General features: G+C 47.0%; 1 protein-coding gene across 10 annotated transcripts in view; it reads right to left on the bottom strand.

Moving 5' to 3' along the window:
• Positions 1-13295, bottom strand: part of KMT5B (lysine methyltransferase 5B) — a 49600-nt gene extending 36305 nt beyond the window's left edge. For 2 of the 10 annotated variants that reach the window (XM_036326409.1, XM_036326410.1), the window contains exon 1: positions 12924-13295. The gene's annotated coding sequence lies outside the window, so the exon portion shown is untranslated. Of the gene's footprint in view, positions 1-3811; positions 3997-12633; positions 12765-12923 lie in introns of those variants that run through there. The other 8 variants (XM_036326408.1, XM_036326407.1, XM_036326402.1 and 5 more) reach the window with 8 other exon arrangements.
• Between the last annotated feature and the right edge of the window lie 343 nt (positions 13296-13638).

Genomic DNA, 13638 nt, shown 5'->3' with positions numbered 1-13638 from the left:
TGCTTTAGCGTGCTAGGCATTTTCCCAGCACTGGCCTTTATACTTGGGATACTGCCAACCTGACAACCAGTCCTACCTCCAGCCCACCGCCTGCCTTGTTACATGCTTTAACATTTCTCCTTCATGGTGCTTGTTACAACTGTACTCACTCCTTAATGCAATTACTAGATGGCACTGTCTTCCCCACCGCACTATAAACTACTGAGGTATACTTTCATATCACTGGAACCTAGCACAGGCCCAACACACTATAGGTCCATTCACAACCCCCTTTTTAGTCTCAAACCTAACTGCCAACATATAAGCCCAAGTAGTTATTAGTTCCTTCCCTCAAATCTAAAATTACAAAAGGACCCTACAACATATCAAAGAATTCCACATGGTCTTTATCAATGGTTACTCCAAGGCCATCTGCAATAATATATATCCAAGGTTCCATGGAATCCTCTAGCAATAACCCACATGATAGTACCAATATAGGAAGCCCTGCAAAGCTATCAGGAGCATTTGTGATCAATACCCCCTCATAAGACTACAGTGCAGTAAAATAGGGCAATTGTTCAGTTGCTAATTCATTAGAAAACTACAATGAATTCATGATAGCACCTGTAACCTTAAAACTTGCTCCTAAAAATATTGTGGTCAGAAATAAACGTCATTTGAGAATTTAGGTGACTTGTCGGAGTTCAGTTAGTGCTATGAAAGAAACCTTGGGGAATTCTGTTTTTCTGAATTCACAATTAAGCCTTCACCTAAAGCAGAGCTGTTGCTGTAAGACAGGAGGTGTCGTGCAAACTCAATGATGATTGGGTATCTAGCACCAAACTCCAGAGCAAAAACAGGTTTTTATAGGTACCTATAAAATACTTATCATGTTATTATTGAAAGTTTCTCTTCTGCCTTCTTTTGCCAACTGTTGTAGTCAAACTGATATGCATTTTGCTTTAGCCAATTTAGTAGCTTTCACAGGCAGCTCAGGTGGTGAAGCCCCATTGGGACAAGCAAGAGACGGCCTGTTTCAGAGCAGTTTCCCACCACTGCATAATGATGCTCCACCCACCACCCTTTTAGGATGCCTAGAGGACAGCATCACTCATTATGCTAAACTGGTTGCAATAACTGCTCTAAAGAACATTGTAGTAGCCCTAGCTGGTTTGACTCAGTGGAAAGAGTGTTGACCTGCGGACTGAAGGGTCCCAGGTTCATTTCCAATTCAAGGGCACATGCCTGGGTTGCGGGCTCAATCCCCAGTAGGGGGCGTGCAGGAGGCAGCTGATCAATGATTCTCTCTCATCATTGATGTTTCTATTTTTCTCTCCCTCTCCATTCCTCTCTGAAATCAATAAAATTTTTTTTTTTAATATTTAGGTCCCACTTTTTTTTTTTAAATACATTTTATTGATTTTTTACAGAGAGGAAGGGAGAGAGATAGTTAGAAACATTGATGAGTGAGAAACATCGATCAGCTGCCTCCTGCACATCTCCCACTGGGGATGTGCCCGCAACCCAGGTACATGCCCTTGACCGGAATCGAACCTGGGACCTTTCAGTCCGCAGGCCGACGCTCTATCCACTGAGCCAAACCGGTTTCGGCAATAAAATATTTTTTTAAAAAAATACTGCAGTAGGCTGGAAAATGATCCCCAAAGATATCAAACCGGCAACTGCTCATTTGTAAGAAAAGGGTCTTTAGAAATGTAATTAAATTATGGATTTTGAGATGGAAGGGATGATCTGAGTGAGCCCTAAACGCCACCACACACAGGAGGGGCAGAGATCAGAGTGATGCGGCCACGAGCAAGGGGATGCACAGTCACAGGAGCTGGGAGAGAGGCAAGGAGCAAATTCTCCTAGAGCCTCTGGGTGGAGCCCTGCCCATACCTTCATTTGGGCCCAGTGAAACTGATGATGAATGTCTGCCTTCCAGAACTGAGAGGGAATAGTTTGTTGTTTTAAGCCACCAAGTTTGCAATCATGTTACAGCACTCACAGGAAACTAATAGAGACCACGAAAAAGTAAACCAAAGTAAAAATGCTTTACAGTTAACAGACTTCAAAAACACACAAAATTCCAATGTATCACGGAAAAAAAGATTTTTAAAACCTTTAAAAAGTTGTTTTAAATACACTTTAAAAAAGTCATTTCCCCTCTTCAACTGGAGGTGTGAAACAAAGCTATAGATAGAACTATAGTGGAGTCTGAAGCTAAAGTCGCAATCCCACATGTAATTACTCACGAACTGTGCTTAAGCCCAGTTAACCAAGGCCTTCCTTAGAAATACTGTGATGGAACATGTTTATGTGTATATAAAATTAACAATAAAAATGAAAACTAAAACTACTAGAATTTTTCATTTAGAATTTTATTTTTTAAATTGATGAGAGAGAGAGAGAGAGAGAGAGAAACATCTATCCGTTGTTGCACTTATTTATGTATTCACTAGAAGCCCGAATTCGTGCATGGGTGGGGTCTGTCTGGCTGGCTGGCCCACCCCAATCGGGGCCCTGGCCAGCTGGGGGGAGGGGCCATGGGCAATTGGCCGGCGGGCCCCGCCCCCGACTGGTGTGTGTGTGGGCAATCAGGGGCAGGGCCAGCCAAGGGAAGGAGCTGCTGGGGCCGATTAGGGTGATGAGGGCCCATCAGGGGCAAGGTCCGGGGGGGGGGGGGGGGGGGGGGATACTGCATGAGGTTGGCTGGCCAGCCCCACCCCCTGGTCAGGCAGGTTCAGTGGTCCAGTGGTCGTTCTGGTCCTTACCGTGTTCCAGTAGCTGGCTATATATATATTAGTAGACTGGTTGGTTCTTGTATGTGCCCTGACTGGGGATTGAACTGGCAAACCTTGGCATATCAGGATGACCCTCTAACCAACTGAGATACCCAGCCAGGGCTTCAGAAGAATATTTTAAACAGCAAAATATACACTACTAGTAATTCAGCAATCAGACATTTACAACATAACAGCTGGGCATGTAATAAACACCTCTCTAACAGCATCCTTACAGAAAATATTGCTTCACAGTTGCTTATTTACTCATGTCTGATTATAATACAACAAAGAATTTCACATAAAAATTTGTGTCTCAAATCGCCTTAGTGGGTATTTTTAAAATAAAGGTTTTAGCTGATGTAAATGTTCCAAAACAACCTGTTTGCCCATCTCTCCATATCTGACCCACCTACCTACCTAGTAGGGCCTATGAATAAAATCAAGGATGCTTCCTTTGTTACTGTTTTCTAAGACCCAAACAGCATTTTACTTTTCTACAAACAGATGCCACCTAATGTCAAAAGCCTGCAAGTACAGCCCTCAGTTCCTCAGGAGCTCTGAGGCAAGTAGAACAAAGAATAATTAATTCTTACTGGGCAAAGACAAAGGTGAGAAAAACTTCCAAAAGACAATTCTTGGGGTGGGTCTTAAAAGCCAAGACGGCAGGATGTGGACTTTGCAGGGTGCAGAGTGCACAGTGGTTCAGGACATGGCTCTGGGGGGAGTCAAAGTGCCTGGTCCCACCTTGGCTTCCACTGGTTACTCTCAGTGTGAGCAGTGTGACCACGAACAAGTCATTTAACCTCATTAATGCCTAATAACAAAATGAAAATGGGGCCTACCTCCCTGGTTTACCAAAAGGATTAAATGAGCAGAAATTGCTAATAAAATAAAGTTATCCACTGTCTCTTTTTGAGTAACTACAACAGAGTCAAAGAGGGCCAGGCATGTTGGCCCATTATTAACAAAACCTTAAACAATCAAGTAGAAATTTCCCCTTAACTCCTCACCCTACCAAAACTCCCCCTCCCCCAACCACATACCTCATCCATTAAAAAGTACACGTTTGCAGGAGAATAACAAGGGCCCGGGGTGCGGCTTTATGCTTCAGAGCCGAGACCAGCTCTGCTTTCCTACTGCTCCTGAACGGGGGATGTGACCGCTGGCAACAAGGTGAAATTAAAAATTATACCAAACTACAGCTCACAGTCAACGTTCAGAGGGACTAACGATTTTATTATAGTGGAATTTAGCTTGTTGTGTATCTGGTAAAACATTTTTTCTTACTGTAACTCCATTTTTAAAAAAAACACCAGTAAATCATAACCCCTCTATTCATTTAGTACTTCCTATATTCATTTTATCAGTTAATTCTCACACCCTGTAAACCTGTTGTTATTACACAGATGAAAGGTTAGAGAATTTGCTTAACTGTACTCTAGAAAGGACCCCACTGGTGGAAAAGCATGTGACTGGAGACAGAGAGACCAGTTAGAAAATTAAATGCAACAGAAGCAGTGAGTGGGAAGGGAGAAAGACGCTGGTGTTTCAAATATAAACTTGGCTAGATATGGAAACAATTAGATTTAGGTGGTGAGGGACAGAAAGGAATTCCACATGAGTCAGAAATCTCTAGTTGGGGCAAAAGTTTTAGTTGGGGCAACTGCAAGGTTGCCATTAACACAGAGGAAAAGTTTGCAGGAAAGATGAGAAAGTTTGGATTTGCAAAATTTGAGGAGGGGGCACTACCCAGGTGAAGCTGGCACAGGATGTTAGAACTCAGGAGAGAAGTGGGACTGTGAAAGAGTAACATTAACAAAAAGGACTTTACAGACTACCAAGCATTCCAATATTATTTTAATTAAAAGAATCACAGAATTTCAGAACAAACAGTCTTAGAATAAAAGAAGCAGGCTCAGGGAGAGAAATTACCTTCCTAAAGTAATTCACTTCTTCTGACAACGTAATGTGCTACCAATACATAAAACCAAACTTCCTTTTTTTTTTTTTTTGAGCTTTATCAGTTAACTGAAAGTGAAAAGGGGAGGAGAGAGAGAAGGGAGTAAAATGCGCACTGGCATCTTGGAGAGACAGGTCTTGCAAAGCAGCACTTACACTGTTCAGGGTCATTTGTTGTACAGTGCCCAGCACAGTGTCCACCACACATGCAAATAACTATCTGCTCAAGACGTGAGTGAAGACCTGAAGGCCGTAGGGATGATTTGCAGTCTTGAGCACAACTGAGAGACACCTCTTAAGCACTGGTTTTCTGGGTACTATTTCACAGTATTGCCCTATGATCCAAGGTCTGTGCTGATAGCTTTACGTGTATGTCACTTGCCCACATCACAGTCCAGGGGTCCTCAAACTACGGCCCGCGGGCCACATGCAAATACAAATATTGTATTTGTTCCCGTTTTTTTTTTTTACTTTAAAATAAGATATGTGCAGTGTGCATAGGAATTTTTTCATAGTTTTTTTTTTTAAACTATAGTCCGGCCCTCCAACGGTCTAAGGGACAGTGAACTGGCCCCCTGTTTAAAAAGTTTGAGGACCCCTGTCACAGTCCCTTAACATGTACAATATATTAAATATATTCATTCACATAATAAAAAATTAAATTATACAGTAACATAAAAGATACTACTATTATCAGCCCATTTTACAAATGAGAGCAAGCCTTAGAGAATTAGAAAAAATTAAGCCAAGGCTGGGGTTTAGAGACTATACACTCCTGACACCATATAAGCAATACAATCCTGACTCAAAATTTTAAACATAGAGCAGGTCCTCCAATAATGTCATGTTGTTGTAACCCTGATGAGATGCCTGCCATAGGAGCTTAACTCTTGTTTATATCAATTAACCTATGGTAAACTGGTTTCATTATATGTCATTTTGCTTAAAGTCACACAACCTATCAAGGGTGTTACGTGAGGACTTACTATATTTTGCCTGGCATTTGAATAAGACCCTAGAACAAAACAGACATGGTTCCTGATTTCACGGAGCTCAGAGAATAATGTGGGAAGAGATAAACAATCTAATAAGCATGAAACTATAAATTCTGGTAAGAGCTATAAAGGACACAAATAGGGTGCTAAGAGACAGAATAATGTGGGAACAGACTATAGACTGGATGACCAGAGAAAATAAATCAAAAGCACAGATACAGAAACAATCACCTTTTGGGGGTCAAAACATTCCTGGTACCTATTTATATCCAATGAGCATAGTTTCTAAGGCGGGGTGGGCAAACTTTTTGACTCGAGGGCCACAATGGGTTCTTAAACTGGACCGGAGGGCCGGAACAAAAGCATGGATGGAGTGTTTGTGTGAACTAATATAAATTCAAAGTAAACATCATTACATAAAAGGGTACGGTCTTTTTTTTTTTTTTAGTTTTATTCATTTCAAACAGGCCGGATCCGGCCAGCGGGCCGCAGTTTGCCCACGGCTGTTCTAAGGCCACTGGCTTTGTCTACTAGTAAATCCTCTTGGACCTGAGTGAGGTCTGCTTTTGTTTCTGTTTTAAGGGAGAGCGAGGTTTCCATATGGCCTCTCTAGCCCAAGACTCCACTGGCTCACTGGCTGAAGAATCAGGCCCCCCTCGACTCCTCAGCCGGAGAGGTCCACCTTCCTAAGAGTAGGTTGGTTTTCTTGCTAAAGAAATATATCCCTCCACATTGTGCCACATAAACATTTTCTTGAAAATAAAAATACACCTCATGGATAATTTATCAGATACTTCAACCTTGTTATACAAATCAGACAGACAAAATGAATCATCCTGCAGATTTAGAATCCACTCAATCCAACATTTATCAGGAACCTACCTACTGGGAGCCACTGGGCACTGTTCGTGGTGCTGGAATATTGGTTGTGTCCAGGAACACTAGAGGGCGCACAAGAGCTTCAGCTTTCAGGAAAACCCGTCTACAGCACAGGAAGCTGAATGACCCTTCACTGAAGGCGTCTCTAGCCTAAGACCTGAGAGGCAACCCCAGTACTATTAGAGATCTGCTGTTCCTGTGTTAGAGGCCAGGTGTTTCTATAAAGGTGCACAACTGGAACACCAGGACCAAGAGTTCGCCAGCTTGGCAGCCCTATGATGTAGGTGAGTCGGGTTATTATCACTACAAATGAGATGGCTAAAGCTCAGAAATAAAGTTGCTTTCCTGAAGTCAAATGGAAGTTGAGTGGTAAGGCTGGATCTAAAGCTCTAGTGTTTAAGCTGCAGCCTGGTGATTTACTCCAATATTTGAGCCACATGTGCTTCAGTCAGAAATAAAGAGGCTTATCACTGAGGAATGCTTCCCCAGGTCTATTTACTTTTGTCTTTAGTGTACTGTTATAATGCAGAAAATAAGACATCTTGCAGAGATGCAACTGACAAGTAGGAGCCATAGACCTTAAGAATCAAAATTTTGGGACCAGTGATATACCCAAGTCTCTTGATTATAAAACCCAATTGACTGTAAGCTATATCATCAATTTGATTTTTTTAAAGGAGTAAAACTACTAGTATATGAATATACAGATGAACTATATAAACCAATTAGTCAAAATATGATTAAAATAGTCCTTAGAATAGGGTGGCAATTAAATGTAAAATATAAACTATAATATAGGATTGTCTACTGAATAAAACAGAGATTAATGTTTCATTATTTTACAGATGAAGAAAGCTGGCCCTCTCGATGATCTTATATAAATAATAACAGAGCAAACTGGAACAAAAGTTTGTTTTTAAATATAATATTTTTATTAGTTTCAGAGAGGAGGGGAGAGGGGGAGAGAGTTAGAAACATCAATGATGAGAGAGAATCATCGATTGACTGCCTCCTGCAAGTCCCACACTGGGGATCAAGTCCCCAACCTAGGCATATGTCCTAATAGGGAATCGAATTGTGACCTCCTGGTTCATAGGTCAACCCTCAACCACTAAGCCACGCCAGCTGGGCTGGAACACTAGTTTTGATACTTACTCCAGTGGCCCTTCAACTAGCCCCAGAATAGTATGTATATGTAATAGTCCTAATTATATACAACCCTAGAAGACACCAGCCAGCCCCCAATCTGCCTGGCAGATGCAGGAACCAGAGACAGTGAGTGATCAAACTAGTCCATGGTCCTCGGAACCCTTTAGCGTGATGAAAGAAAAATTATGAAGCAAAACATAATTTAAAGCATCAATAATTATGAAAATCTGTGACTGATTTTCCCTTTTGTAAAGATATTTTACAGTTAATGTAAATGATTCCTGGTTCCATCAGGAACTATATAAAGATAATATACCTACACTAACTTACTGCCTCTGAGCAGTACCAGGATCAACAGCTAACGTTAGCCCTGGCTGGTTTTTCCCAGTGGTTAGAACATCAGCCTGTGGACAAAGGGTTCAGGCTTTAATTCCCAGTCAAGGGCATGTACTTCGATTGCAGGTTTGACCCCTGGCCCTGGTTGGGTGCGTGGGGGAGGCAACCAACTGATGTGTCTCTCTCACAATGATGTTTCTCTTTCTCTTTCTCTCTCTCTCTCTCTCTCTCTCTCTCTCTCTCTCTCTCTCTCTCTCTCTCTCTCCACCCCCTTCTCTCCCTTCCACTCTCTCTGAAAATCAATGGAAAAAATATCCTCGGATGAGGATTGGAAAAAAAGTTAACATTTGACCTTAATGTGGATTACAAAAATAAGGTGATGATTCTTTCCTGTAGAGATGGATTCTCTCTACAGCATGCCTTTAAAAGAGTAAAATCCGGGAATGCATTTAAAATAAGATGTGCAAGCCCTAGCCAGTTTGGGTCAGTGGATGGAGCAACCGCCAGTAGACTAAGGGTCCCAGGTTTGACTCCTGGTCAGAGCACATGCCTGGGTTGCAGGCTCGATTCCCAGTGTGGGATGTGCAGGAGGCAGCCTGTCAATGGTTCTCTCCCATCACTGATGTTTCTCTCTCTCTCTACCTCTCCCTTCCTCTCTGAAATCAATAAAAATATATTTAAAAAAAATAATAAATAAATAAATCTCTCTATATATAAAAGGCTAATATGCAAAGTGTCCCCTTGGGAGTTCAACCGGGAGACCAGGAGTTCAATCACTCACTATGACGTGCGCTGACCACCAGGGGGTGGCACGAAATGAAGGAAGGCCCAGGCTGGCAGCTGGAAGGCTCTGATTGGTCCTGATCAACTGCCAGGCCCAGGGACCCTACCTGTGCATGAATTTCGTGCACCGGGTCTCTAGTGAATATATAAGAAGATATGCAAGACTAAAATTTGGGAACCTGTCTACTGAATAAAACAAGGTATGTTTGTGGGTAAAAAATGTTCTTTAATTTAACTAGAACAAAAAGAAATCCCAATCACATTAATAAATACTGGGCTAGATATTGATCAGGCATGACCTCTCCTCTCAGCCAACACTTCTAGAAACACCCAATTATGGGGTACAAAAGGAATTACTAAAGTAACAGATTTGTAGAGGTTTCCTTTTGGGAGTGGGGATATAGCATTGGTAGAAATAATTTAAAGAAAACTGTTAACTTCCCCCCTGTTAAAAGTCCTTTAGAGCCCTAGCCAGTTAGGCTCAGTGGATAGAGCGTAGGCCTGCGGACTGAAGGGTCCCAGGTTCGATTCCGGCCAGGGCACATGCCTGGGTTGCAGGCTCAATCCCCAGTGGGGGGGCGTGCAGGAGGCAGCCGATTGATGATTCTCTCTCATCATTGATGTTTCTATCTCTCTATCCCTCTCCCTTCCTCTCTGAAATCAATAAAAATATATATTTTTTAAAAAGTCCTTTAGACAAAACCCTGCAGTACTCCCTCATTTTGGGATCCCCTTCCTTGCATAGTTGAGTCAATGGAACTCAGCCATTGAAACTACACAGTTTAATTCTCATTTCAAACTTAAGCACTCCTCACATAAAGTATATGTTTTGAAATTTCAAATTTGGCAGTCTAGCCAACAAAAACATGACTTCCCAAATCACTGTGTTCTAATGTTTAGAACTCCCTAATGCTTATAATTTAAAAGCACTTTGGATAATTTTACATTTTACCTGTACTAATTTAAGTTTGTGGTTTTTATAGCAATTAAAGCTATTTTCTACACCAAGCTGAGTCAATAAAATAACTTTTTATAACTCTCCCCCAGCCCCCCCAAATAAAAAGTAAAAATCAAGTTGAAAACTTTAAAAATTGTTTCTATTGCACAGAGCTGTATCTGAGATACAACTACCCCTCTCTGCTCTCTCCCTGCATTTAGTTTATCTATGTAACCAAGTGTGTCACAGTGGGACAGACACATGGCCCTTGTCTTTAATACTGTGTAGAAGACAAAAATTAGGAGTGTTCTAGGGCTAACAGAGTCCTGTAACTCTTGCCCTGGAGAAGGATTTTGGAGAGTGGAAAGTGAAGTTCATATAAAATAATGGAAGTATGGAAGCAGGGAAGAGTGTGGAATCTCAGAGGGAAGGCGGGGGAGGGTGGGTGGGTGGGAGGTAATCAACCAAAGACCTTGTATGCATGTGTGCATATATGCATAACCCATGGACACAGACAATAGGGTTGTAAAAGGCCTGGGGTAGGGGGCAGGGTGGGCTGGGGGGGGGCCAATGGGGGGGGAAAGGGGGACATATGTAATACTTTCAACAATAAAGAATAAAAAAATAAAGTAAAATGGAAGTATAAAAAATGGAATCTATGTGATTTATCTGAAAGGATTGCTCTCATAAGCCATGGGAAGGGCATTCCTGTGGACAGGGAGCTGTTCAGAAGCTACACACACAAGTATGTGTCTTTATAACACAACTGGGCCACATACTCATGCCCTTTAACAAAATGATACTCATGTAAAGAAAAACCAGGTTCAATGACAGACTGATACGATCAGGGGAAATTTACAAACCAACATCCCCACCCACAAAATTCTATGCTCAAAGGCGTGCGAACAACCTGCAACCACTTCCTTCACATGCTGATTCTGACGCCCTCCCAGCCTAGCCACCTCCCCCAGTACTGCCCACTGGTGTCTGGCTCAAGCACCGGGAGTTCGAAGCATAAGCAATTCAGTGTGCACCCGAAGACAGATGAACATACAGGCAAGAGCGCACTTGCAAATGACAGAGTTCAACTTCCAAGTTTAAGGGTGAAAACTGCCCTACTCTACTCCCCTCATAAAGAATAAATATCCGTAACATTCATTTCGCTCTAAGTTGTTCTGCTAATGACAACAATGTCTTAATAACATTAGAAGATGTTATTAAAACAATGTTTAACAACACCTTGAAAAACTGAATACAAACTACTGAACTTGATAACTTGGGAGCTTAACAAACTTAACACTTTCAAGTGTCTACTGAATAAGCACCTTTTCTGTCCCTGCCCCTGAACGGAGGTAAGTAGCAACAAGCTCACAAGGAAGCCAAACAAGTAAAAAACCAAACGTAATACATATAATAATGCCCAGAACACGATGTAACCCTGCTCAGGGACACAGGAAGTGTGCGTTCTCCCGAGTGAGCAGCCCCTGCACCCGAGTGAGCAGGAGGAGGTGTCACCAGGAGGCTGACTGTCCCGCAGTCAGCGCTGTGACCGAGGGGGGGGGGGGGGGGCAGGACTGCGGCGGACGGGCCGGAAAGACGCCCGGCACGGACACCCACGGGGCTGGCGCTCAGGAAGGGGAGAGCAGAAGGTACGAGGTTTAGAGATCAAAAACTGAACACGGGGCCCGAGTTCCCACACACGCTGGGATTAAAAGCATTCGTGGACTTTAGTCTCGGAACACAGATAGGGGAGCCCCAACAATGACAGGGCCACGCCCCAAACTGCTACAAAGTAAACTCGCATCCACTCTAGACACAAGTAACCCTCTGACACTGCACCGCGCGCAGGGATTTCGCCCTTCCTTTCCAACACGTTTGTGCTTTTACTACTAATCGCCCCAAGTCACAGGCGTGCCCTCAATATCCAAGGGGGAAGTTTCCTCGGGTGACCCCACACAGCGAGCAGCCTCCGGGGCCACAAGGCCACGCGTGGCGACCCTTTACGTCCACGTGGTTCAAACCTAAAAAGGTCCCGATGAAAATCGCAATCGCAACCGACCCGTTCCTCTGCCCCTGGGTCTAGACCCCCCCCGCCCGGGGTGAGTTTCCTTCGGCAAGTCCTAAAAAAGAGCCTTCAAAGAACACACGTCGCCCCCTCGGCACCCGCGAGTTCGCTCCCTCGGGGGACGCGAAGTTCGAGCGGGGCCCGAGGTCCCGGACGCAGCGAGCGCGGTTCTCGGGGTCCCGCGCGCTCCCACGCCGCCCCGGCCGGTGGGGAGGACGGTCCCCCTGAACACACGCCTCCCCCTCGCGGTGGGAGGGGCGCGGGACACAGCGCGTGCGGCTACGGGGAAGGACGGCGCGGGGGGACCCACGCGTCTTCTCGGGGCCGAGGCGCCGGCCGGCTGCGCGGGAAGCGGCCGAAGCGCAACGGGGTCCGGGCCGAGGGGCGCGGGAGCCGGGACGCTCGGCTGTCACCGAGGGGCGGGGAGGGCGGGGGCCGGCCCGCGCGCAGAGCGGACGGGAGGCTCGAGTCCAAACAAAAAACACCCCGAGGTGGAGCGCGGCCGCGGGAGCAGATTGGGCGAGCCGGCTCCCGGCCGCCCATTGGAGCAGAGGGAAAACAGAGTCCCCCAATCGCGAGCGCCGGGGCCGCTCCCCTCGTGCGGCCGGGCCCGGCCCCGCGCGGCCCGGCGGCCGCTACCGCTCCCTTCCGGCGACGGCGCCCACTGCAGGCCCCGCGCCCCACCCGCGGCCCCGGCCCCCGCCCGGCCCGGCGCCCCCGCGGCCCGCCCCCCGCCCGCCCCGGCGCCGCCGCCCCGCTCACCGCCGGGCGCTGCCCGCTCCTCGGGGCGCGTCGAGGCTCCTCGCCAGGCCGCTGCGCTGGGGGGGGCCCGCGCTGCCCGGCGACACTTCCCGTCCCCCCCAAAAATTAATCACCAAAAAATAATTCCAGAGAAAAATGGAGAGTAAAATCCAAGATGGCGGCGCGACCGCAGCACCGCCCGCTCCCTCCGCTGTCGAGAAATGAGTCCCAGCCGCGGCCGAGCCCCCCGCCCCCATCGCGCCTCGCGCCGCGCCCCCGCGCCCCCGCGCCCCCCGCGCCGCAGGCCTCACCTCGCCTCGCACGCGGCCGCGGGGTCCCAGAGGCCGCCGCCAGCTTCGAGGCTCGTGTCCCAGGGGCTGGCGCCGCGCTGCCACCTCCTGTACCCGGGCGCCCTCACCTCATAGCCCCGGAGCCTCGCCGACCGCGCCGCAGTCGCGTCGCCGCCCCCGGTGAGCCGCCCGGACGCCGCCCGGGCACGGTGGGAAGACACGAAAAGGAGTGCCCTCGGCCGGGCGGAAGGACACCAGCCGGCTCGCGCGCCCCAGTCACCTCTGTTGCTTTTACGGGACTCTGCGGGGGGAGGCGGAGAAACCCGAGGAAGAAAGGAGTCCCCGCCGGTTGCTCCCGCGGCGGAGGAACAAAAAGCGAATTTGTTGGACCGGGCCGCCGCACTCCTCCGCGCGGAGGGATCCGCGCTGCGCAGCCGGCAGGGATCCCTCCGCCGCTCGCTGCCCTTTAAATCGCGGCTGGAGGCGTCGGTGCCGCACGCCCCTTGGGCGCCACCTCGCTGCGTGGTTTTCTCGCACCCCCGCCCCCCAGACCCTCTGCGCCGCCTCACCCACCGGGACAGCCCCCGGGCCAACACTGGGGGCTTCTCTGCGGGGCGCAGGCTCCTCGTCCGCTGCTCCCACGGCGCCTCCCGGGTGCGCCGAGGCTAGGTGGCCCCACGGAGGCGAGCTTCTTTGTTGTGGAAATGGGTGTCGTTAGAAGCAGATACAGCCCTGA

The sequence above is a fragment of the Myotis myotis genome, unplaced genomic scaffold (assembly GCF_014108235.1).
Source record: "Myotis myotis isolate mMyoMyo1 unplaced genomic scaffold, mMyoMyo1.p scaffold_m19_p_10, whole genome shotgun sequence".
NCBI classification, from domain to species: domain Eukaryota; kingdom Metazoa; phylum Chordata; class Mammalia; order Chiroptera; family Vespertilionidae; genus Myotis; species Myotis myotis.
This window is presented reverse-complemented; position numbering and strand designations above follow the sequence as displayed.